Source organism: Ctenopharyngodon idella, chromosome 3 (assembly GCF_019924925.1).
Source record: "Ctenopharyngodon idella isolate HZGC_01 chromosome 3, HZGC01, whole genome shotgun sequence".
NCBI lineage: Eukaryota > Metazoa > Chordata > Actinopteri > Cypriniformes > Xenocyprididae > Ctenopharyngodon > Ctenopharyngodon idella.
The window spans coordinates 53,783,225-53,792,860 of record NC_067222.1 but is presented as its reverse complement, the minus strand read 5'-3'; the positions used below and the strand labels follow the sequence as shown (position 1 = coordinate 53,792,860).

The following is a 9,636-nucleotide window of genomic DNA, read 5'->3' as shown; positions in this document are numbered from 1 at the left end:
TCAAAATCTCTGTGAAAATGGGCGTGTAAAGCTCTGGAAAAGTGGGAGCGTAGGGGGGGAAGATTTTCAAGCCTAAATTCAGCATGAGTAAATACTTAAGTACAGTTAAAATCAGATACTCCAAGACTTTAACTCAAATTGTCTTAGAATTGGTCACTTTTAACTTGTAACTGAGTCATTTTCGTTGTAAAGTATGTGTACTTTTATTCAAGAATTGTTTTTTAGGTACTCTTTACACCTCTGCTCTTTCCACAGTGACGACTTCTAAAACCGTTCTCTTTCGAGTGAATCCTCATGTGGACCTTAAGGTCCCCTTTAAATATGAAACTCTTTCCACACTGACCACATGTAAATGACTTCTCTTCAGTGTGAATATTCATGTGTTCCCCAAGGCTTCGTTCCTGTGTGAAGCCATTCCTGCACAGAGTGCAGGTATAAAGGCAGGAACACACCAAGCCGACACCGACGAACTAGTGGTGTCGAAAGCAGACTGTGGTTTTGGCTCACGTCTGTGTCCAATGTTGCCCTGACACACCAAACCGATGCTAGACAGCCGACGGACAAATAGCACGTCCCTTCTGCGCCTGCGTAAGATGAAATGCTTTTCCGAACCAGCAGGTGTGCAGAATGATCAGATGGCCTGATGGACCGAGGAGCATCGATGCCGATTCAACATATCAAATCGTCCGGGGAAAAAAAAGCAGACGAGGACCAACTTCAGTCGACGGTGCGGAACACACTGAGAAAACTTAGGGCCTGTCCACATGGAGACACATTTTTGTGAATACGCATAAATTTTGTATCGGATAGGCATTTTGTCCACACGGATCCGGCGTTTTCAGAAGGTGAAACCGGGTTCCAGAGTGGATAAATCTGAAAACACCATCTTTGCGTTATCGTGTGTACAGCCTATCCGTATATTTTGAGAAATGATGATGTCATCACCCCACGTGTCAACCCTAGTCAGACGCCGCTAACGGCATGTAGGAAACTTTTTCCTCGTCAAAGCAGAGACCAGGAGACGTTGGGATATCTTTCAAGCAGAAGTTACTCTTTATTGAGGAACGCGCTGTACGCTGTAGTCATCCAAGTCCAACTAAGGCAGGGTACATTGTAGTTTATATACATTCAAGGGGGAGGGATACATAGAGTAGAGGTGGAGACAATCTAAACAAAGCATGCAAATGCAGTGCAGGAATCAGCCCATTCCCTACATTTCCCAGCCATGATCTAATCAGCATAACGGTGTCATTCAAATGCATAGGTGCTAATCCACACAGTCTGACAGTATCGCCCATACCTTTACATTATCATAGAGACATAGGCAGAGCTGTATCTTGAGCTTGTCCTGCCAAATGGTCAGGAAGTGCATGAAGACAAAAGGTTAATGTTACAGACACCTGGGCTGCCTGCCTCGATCTCCTTAAATTGTCATTATCTTTACCTCTAAATGTTAAATACAATATACTTCACCTTAGTATTTCATGTGAGGTTATGTCAGGATGTAGGATCAGCAGATCTTAAACAGATTCTTAAATTTGTAATCCCACAGTCCCCCCTTTGAGAGTTCTAATAACTCTCACATAATACAAATTTAAACCTTCTTAAATCCCTTCTATAACCTATGTTTGTTAACATATGTCCCATCTTCCAGTCATGTAACTTGTAACAGATACAGGCACATACATCTTATTCTATGTCGTGTCCAACATTTACATAAGAGTTGTTCTTTAACTTGAGTATACTGTTGACACACATATACAACACAGGGTGGTAATATGTTGTATAAACTACATGATGACACAGAAAACCATGTAGCATAAGTGTGGAAGTCCTAAAAGTCCATGGCGCCTGAATAGCTGTGGAGTCCATTTCCAACGCATTTCCATGTCTGTTCCAAGTTGCTCAGATATTGTCATGAAGGTTGTACATGGATATCTGAGGTGATGCTTTACACCAGGTGCTGCTTATGAGCCGTCATGGCATATACACATACCTGCAACACAAGAAAACAAAGAAACAGCAGACCAGCAGTATTCATGCATAGACTTTAGTACGTTAGACCTCTGATGATCGTATAGTTTTTTCTGTCTAACTCTGATCATCATAAACTTCTAGTGATCGTATAGTGGTTTTGTTCTTCTTTTTCTTAACCTAGTCTTAATCAATTTGACACCTATAGACCAGTAAGGTGGGGATAAACTGAGAAGGGGAAACCTATGAGGAAGTCTTCACCACAGGGTTGGCCCCCGAGGCCTTATGCACTTCGGTTCTTCCCTGGGCTCCTCACTGGTCTGCGTGTCCTATTCTCTTCCTGTAGTTAATTTGCAAACTTTACTGTGCTACATCTCCATCTTCCAATAAAACATCAGTCATAGCAGACATCATAACCCATAGAGGATGGATAAGTGAATGGAGTGTGCTGTAGCATAACATTTAAGGCTGTGAGTGTACTTAACCAGTGTACCCCCAATGGTGGAAGTGACAGTCAACTTTCTTTTGTTCAGAATGAGTCTTTCAGCTTTCTTGTAGATTACTGGGGAAATTAAGCACTCACAGCCCAAATGGTTAGCATGTCAACAAGCTGTTGCTCCAAGTGTTTGGAGAAGAGGGGAGGGGCAGTTTCAATGTAGCAAGTAGACTGAGTAGGAGCTGAGTAAAGCTGTTCATTTCTTTAAATGTCTTTTTGTTTTTTCTACACTCTTTCATCCAATGTCCAGGTTTACCACAGTAATGACAACTGCCTTCTCTCTTAGGACATTTACGTTTCTGTTGTTTCTCTATGTTGACCTTAAAGGATGCTGCTGCAATCTTTACTCTTGTCTTGACATCTGAGTCTCTTTCCCAAATAGCTAACCTATCCAAGTTGTTTTGCAGGGTTCCATTGGACCATGTGAGGTCTAAGAAAGGCAATGCATTTCTGTATTCTGATGAAAGCCCATCAAACCACATGCGGACCAGTGGTCCATTATCCTCTAACACCTTCTCTGGAGTGTCAGCTATTCCACTGTATGCTGCAGCTGACTGACAAAATCTTTCAGTGTACTCACTTACAGTTTCATCCTTCTTCTATACACAACTAGTGATCTTTGACCAGTCCACCTTTGGTCCAACAAGATTCTGTAACACTCTCAGAACTCCTTCTCTCAATTCACCTTTGCTGGAATGCTGAAACTCAGAATTATTTACAGCACTTTCAAAATCTAAAAATAAGGATTTTCTCCAGTGTGAATTCTCATGTCGTCTTTAAGGCTTTCTTTTCGACTGAAACTCTTTCCACACTGTTGACAGGCATAATGTTTCTCTCCAGTGTGAATTCTCATGTGGATTTCAAGTCTTCCTTTTCTGTTGAAACTCTTTCCTCACTCTTGACAGGTGTAAGGCTTTTCTCCAGTGTGAATAGTTGTGTGGACTGTAAGGTTTCCTTTGTCACTGAAACTCTTTCCACATTGTCGGCAGATATATGGCTTTTCTCCAGTGTGAATTCTCATGTGGACTTTAAGGCTTTCTTCATGTGTGAAACTCTTTCCACACTGTTGTCAGGTGAAAGGTTTCTCTCCAGTGTGAGTTCTCATGTGGACTTTAAGGCTTCTTTTATGACTGAAACTCTTTCCACATTGTCGGCAAATATATGGCTTTTCTCCAGTGTGAATTCTCATGTGGACTTTAAGGCTTCTTTTATGACTGAAACTCTTTCCACATTGTCGGCAAATATATGGCTTTTCTCCAGTGTGAATTCTCATGTGGACTTTAAGGCTTTCTTCACGTGTGAAACTCTTTCCACATTGTTGGCAGGTGTAAGGCTTCTCTCCAGTGTGAATGCTCATGTGGACTATAAGGCTTCTTTTATGACTGAAACTCTTTCCACATTGTTGGCAGATATATGGCTTTTCTCCAGTGTGAATTCTCATGTGGTATTTAAAGGTTTCTTTATGTCTGAAACTCTTTCCACACTGTTGGCAGGTGTAAGGCTTTTCTCCCGTATGAATTCTCATGTGGACTTTAAGGGTTTCTTCACATGTGAAACTCTTTCCACACTGTTGGCAGGTGAAATAACTTTTAGTTCCAGTCTTTTGGGCTCTTTTTTGTGAGGAAGCCTGTGTCGCTCTTTCCCCAGTCATGAAATGATGTTTATAATAATGTTCTTCCTCTTCTTGCCTTTCATTAAGTTCAAGACTCGCCTCTCTCAGTGCCAGTAGGTCTAGGGCAAAAATAGACATAAAACAATTTAAACATTTAAAGCATCAAAACCAACAACATGTTTGTATCCTATGGATCAGGGATGGGCAGCTTTGGTACTGGAGGACCACTCTTTTGCAGAGTTACGTTTCATGCCTAAAATACACCTGCCTGTAATTTTCAAGCATTCCTGAAGACTTGATTTATACTTGATTTATTCCTGAAGAGGCTGATTTATACTTCTGCATCACGTGTACGCTGTAGGTACAGCGTAGGCTGTGAGTACCACATGTAGCCTATGACATAGCCTGATGCGAACCTCTTAAAAAAGATGTAACAACGCATCAATTCTACCCAGACCGCAAGCGCTGTGATTGGTCTGTTAAAATCCCTCCCTTGGGTCAAAAAATTGGTGCGGAGCAATCGGAGAAGAGCGAGTGTGTGGCAAGGGGTGCGTGGTTCAACGAGGTCTGCAGCGGGAGAGAGAGGCAGGAGACGAGCGGTGCATAAGTAGGTCAAGTGCAAATGATAAACACTTGTGTCTCGTTGCAGTAATTGACATGGGAAGACCAGATAAAGCCACCAGGAAAAAGGAAGTGGCTGAGAGAGAGACTGACTGGACACTCGTGGAGACTGGAATTTGATTACTGTGTTGACAGCTTTATGTTGATTAAGTTTTGAGAGTGCAGAGAGCACAACTTTTATTTGTTTGTACCATATAAGAACTGAATAAACCACGAGTTCCAGTCACGCTGACCCTGCCATCTTCCTTCCACACGTTTGAACCTCGTAACAGGGTGTTTTCAACTTCCATAGGAATGAAAAAACTTTGTTTCAGGGGATACATGCAATCAAACTACAACAAAAGTCGTTACCTATTTGCTGCTTCTCTGACAACGTACATGACAAGGTGCTTCTTCTTTGGCTTTTGCCTTGATACTCAAGACCGTGGACACTACGTGGACTCTGCATGCACGTCGACACAGACAACGACACTGAAGTATAAATTAAAAACCGACGCATAGACTAGGGATGGGCATTTTTCCAAAATTTTGTATTCAAATATATGTGCTCGTAAAAAACTAATATTCGTTCATTTAAATGACGTTAAACGAGAAAGATGTTATTTTTTTATATATTTATCAAGATTTTGTAACCATTTCTAGACAAGCTTACGATTAGGCAATATACAAAACAAGCTTACACTATATCTTAACATATTGTTACATGTGCCCTGGGTCTGTGTTCTATTATCATCATATGGACTCCATTTCCCACAATCCCCCCACCTAGGAACCAATCATGCACTCGCACCTGTTTCCCATCAGTGACACTTTATAAGCTGCACTCACACACACTCATTGCTGAATTATAGCTGTGTCTCATTTAATTTAATTTCGAAGGCTGCATCCTCAAGAGGACGAATTCTGTGAGGATGCGGTATATGGAGTGTCCTTAGCCAGAATTAAACGAGACGTCTTTTGTAGGACACACAGGCAGGAAAGGAAACAGGAAGTATATCGTTGCTATGCCAACGCGTTCACGGCAGCCTCGTTGCGCTCTCAGCCAATGAATGAAAATTTTTAATAAATTTGTATGTAATTTAAAAAGAAAATGTATTTACTTGTTTTTTTTTTTTTTTGTTAATGCTTGAGGAGCTGGCTTATGTACAACAGATATCCGTTACAGAGACAAAAGAGGAGGATATTAGGAAGAAAGTTTAAAACAAAAACAAACTTGAAACTACTTACATCTAAACACATCTTCGCTTGTATGTACATTTGCCGACGCCGCCATTTATTTTTTATTTTTTTCAAATAAATGACGGTTGTTAACAGAGACGCAAAGAATTGTGGGCTATCTGCAGCAGTAAAGGATACACCTCACGCATCCTCCGAATTCCTGTGAAAGGACGCATTCAAAGGTCACATTCGGAGAGTCCTACTTACTTTTCTGAAACGATACAGCCTCAATGACGTATGCAACCTTTGAATGTGACCTCTGGAGGACGCAGCCTTCGAAATGAGACACAGCTATTGTTTAGCCTTGTATCCGACCTTGTCTCAATGTTGCTTGATCCTTGCCTGTGTTTTTGACCCTGGACCGTTTCCTTGTTGATGATCGTTTGCTGCCTGCCTAGACCTTTGCCTGTGATTGGATTACTCTTTTGCCTTGCCTTCTTGTATCTGTTTGCTGGTGTTTGACCCTCTGCCTGTACGACTACGCTCATCCTATTTATAAAGCCTGCATGTGGATCTCCAACTCCGTTGTCCCGTCCCATACGTTACACATATAAAGAACAAAAGCATTTAAGTTCAAGCAGCGCGAACGGGAAAAAACACTAATAAAGCGCCAGTTATCGTACAAAACGTAATATACATAATACACTCGAGTCAGTATATGATTATCGTGTTTATATTGTTTCACATGTTCATGTTGAGAAAAAACTATAATATCCACATGCTCGGGTGAGAAAACGAGCTGCACTGACAGACGTTGCAGAGACACAAAGATAACGATAATACATGACAGTGTGTTAAGCTAAGTTTCCAACAGCAGCACTTTGTATTTTCTGTAAATATATCTCCCTCGATGAAACTTAAAGGAAGCATATGTCTCAAAATCATTTTGCTATCACATAAGTTATCTTCTCTGCTCACTTGGGTTACAGCTGCGCTTACCTGTCGTGAATGCTGTGATGGACAGCTGTCTTTCCTCAACATTTTGTGAATATCAAATAAAAGAAACCTTTTAAACAGTAAAATTCGAATAGTCTTTTTATTTTTTCGAATATCAATTACAGATTGCATATTCAAATATTGGACTATTTGTGCACACCCCTAACATAGACTACTGCGCAGAGTCTTGGGTGTAGGTGTGACAGAGAAATAAAAATCAGCCTTTATTGTTACATTTTGGGGTTGGGTTTATTTTTTACAGGTGTGTTTGATCAAAGATGGAGCTAAACTCTGCAGAATAGTGTCCCTCCAGGACCAGAGTTGCCCATCTATAGATCTTATACACCAGTGGTTTTCAAACCTGGTCCAAAGGGACCCACCACTGTACATTTTGTATGTATCCTTTATTTTTCACATCTGGTTAAGATCATCAGCTTGTTAGAAAAGAGCTGACATTGATGGAGGAATTTGCAAACTACAATTCCTGTTCATCAATAAGGTGAGAACCGCACCCGATATAAACCTAAATATACTCGAATGATTTAAATTAATTGAAAAGTGTTTTACTATTCAATAAGTAATAGAAGATATTTGTTGTTGTAATGTCAGACATAGCACACACAATAGTAGTAGCCATTCTGTACTCCGGCACAGTTAGCGATCTCACTGCCTCTTCAGGCGGGCCAGGGCACGGTACAGAGCGATCACACTAGTGACATTAGACGGAAAGAATGAGTGCTTATGTGATGTTTTCTCCTCAGCACAAAACTGGTTATACTATAACTGTTACAAATTCATGCAAGTGTGCATTTTCTACAAATACCAGTACGAACATGTGCATCAAACAGACGGAGCGCAGTTGAATAGGAATGAAACACTAGATGTCCTGTTCCTGGAGATCTACATACATGCAGAGTTCAGATCCAACCCTGATCAATCACACCTGAAGCAGTGAATTAAGATCTTCAGGTGCACTTGATAATTTATAACTGAATGATATTATGCTGGAATGAATGAATTCTGTAAGATTATACTTCTGTATATTCTCTATTTCTGTAGAGCTGGACATTTTAATAATGATCAAATGACTGAGTTCAGCTGTGAGAATAAAACCAACCTGTTTGTTCCTCAGTATCTTCATGTTTCACACTGAATGTTTCTTCAATCTTTATTTCTTCAAACTCCTCTTTATTAAACTCAATCTTCATGTCTTCAGTCTCCTCTTTAATAAACGCCATCTTTAAGAAGAGAATAATTAACAGAATTAATGGTCTTAAATGGACCTGTTCAAACAAAAACACTCAAAACTAACGCTGCAAATTAATAAACTTCATATTTAGATATTTATGATCTACATTTGGTATTTAATGAGTTATAGATTATATTTAAATGATTACTCTTTGATGAAAACATGATTAGTTAGTTTGTTAGTGTTTGTTGTTCATGTTCACTGTTTGAGCAGCACGTGTCGTGATTCACTGAATCATTTACCAAAGTATTTGGTTCAATTGACTCGGAGTTGAAAAGTTCAGTTTCTCCATCATTACTCGCCAGAGACTGAACTCGTGTTCATGATAAACTGATTTATGATATATAGAGAGAAATGAGACGCAGGTTTACTGTTTCTCATCAGTGGATGAGCTTTACTCACACAAATATCCTTCATTACACTTAGTTAAAGAATCACAATGTTACATTAAATAGTAAATAAACTATTTTAACATCGCTGGTAAAACTATTAAAACTACAACACTGTTTCTGTCGATTAAAACAGCTTAAATTCTTAAAACAAACCTTTATTCAGCAGAATCACAACAGATGCAGGTGTGCGGCGCAGTCTTATGACGTCATGTCGTCACTCCAAAATAAAAGTCATGCATTGTCCATAATCACAAAGTGCACAGAAATCCAACTATTTGACCAGATAATTTTTGTATATTAAAATTAAAACAGTGACAAATATGGTACAAACAATGTTTAATATATATATATTATATATTGCGATTTGTGAAAAAAACAGAAGAAGGGATGTTTTGAAAAGTTTTTTTTTTTTTTTTTTGAAAATATGTTAAAACTCACAGTGGAGCTATATACTATTTTTTGGCAGCTGTTACAGAAACATTTTTACAAAAAATCTTCTGATTTAACCTTGAGATTTGAAGTATTAGATAGCTTAGATATTTGCACAATTTACAATGACACTAATAATTCTTAATTTCTAATAGAAATGCAAAATCAATCGGTAGTTATTAATAGAATAACGAGACACAAACCTTTACATTCAATCGCATTTGGCCCCATTTATTTTTGATCACAGTGCATACACATACAAACTTTTAGTCCAAAAGTGCGCACATTTGTAGAAATACACGTTTACCTCAGATTTCATTAGATAGAATATAAGCCGGGCCGTACGCTGGGTTTCATAATTACCCTGGTCAGAAAATGTTGTTTGTTTGGGGGGGTACGGGGGCATGGTCCCCTAGAAAATTTAGATTTCCCTGGTGTACATATGTGGCTTTTTAAGACGTTTTAAAGGGGTGGTTCAGTGTTTTTTTTCTAGGCTTGATTGTGTTTTTGGGGCACAGTTTAACATGTCTTAATGCTTTGTTTTTAAAAAAAAACGTATTTTTCATATATTTTACCTTTATTCTACACCTCTGTTTCCATTATCATTTGAACGGCTCATTTGACTTCCTGCTTCTATGAAGCCACTCCCTCCGAAATACGCAATGTGCTCAGATTGGTTAGCTGGCCCAGTGTATCGTGATTCACTGAA

General features: G+C 39.3%; 1 pseudogene; it reads right to left on the bottom strand.

Annotated features, from left to right (window-relative positions):
* Positions 1-1,030: 1,030 nt before the first annotated feature.
* Positions 1,031-9,278, bottom strand: LOC127508871 (gastrula zinc finger protein XlCGF8.2DB-like; annotated as a pseudogene).
* Between the last annotated feature and the right edge of the window lie 358 nt (positions 9,279-9,636).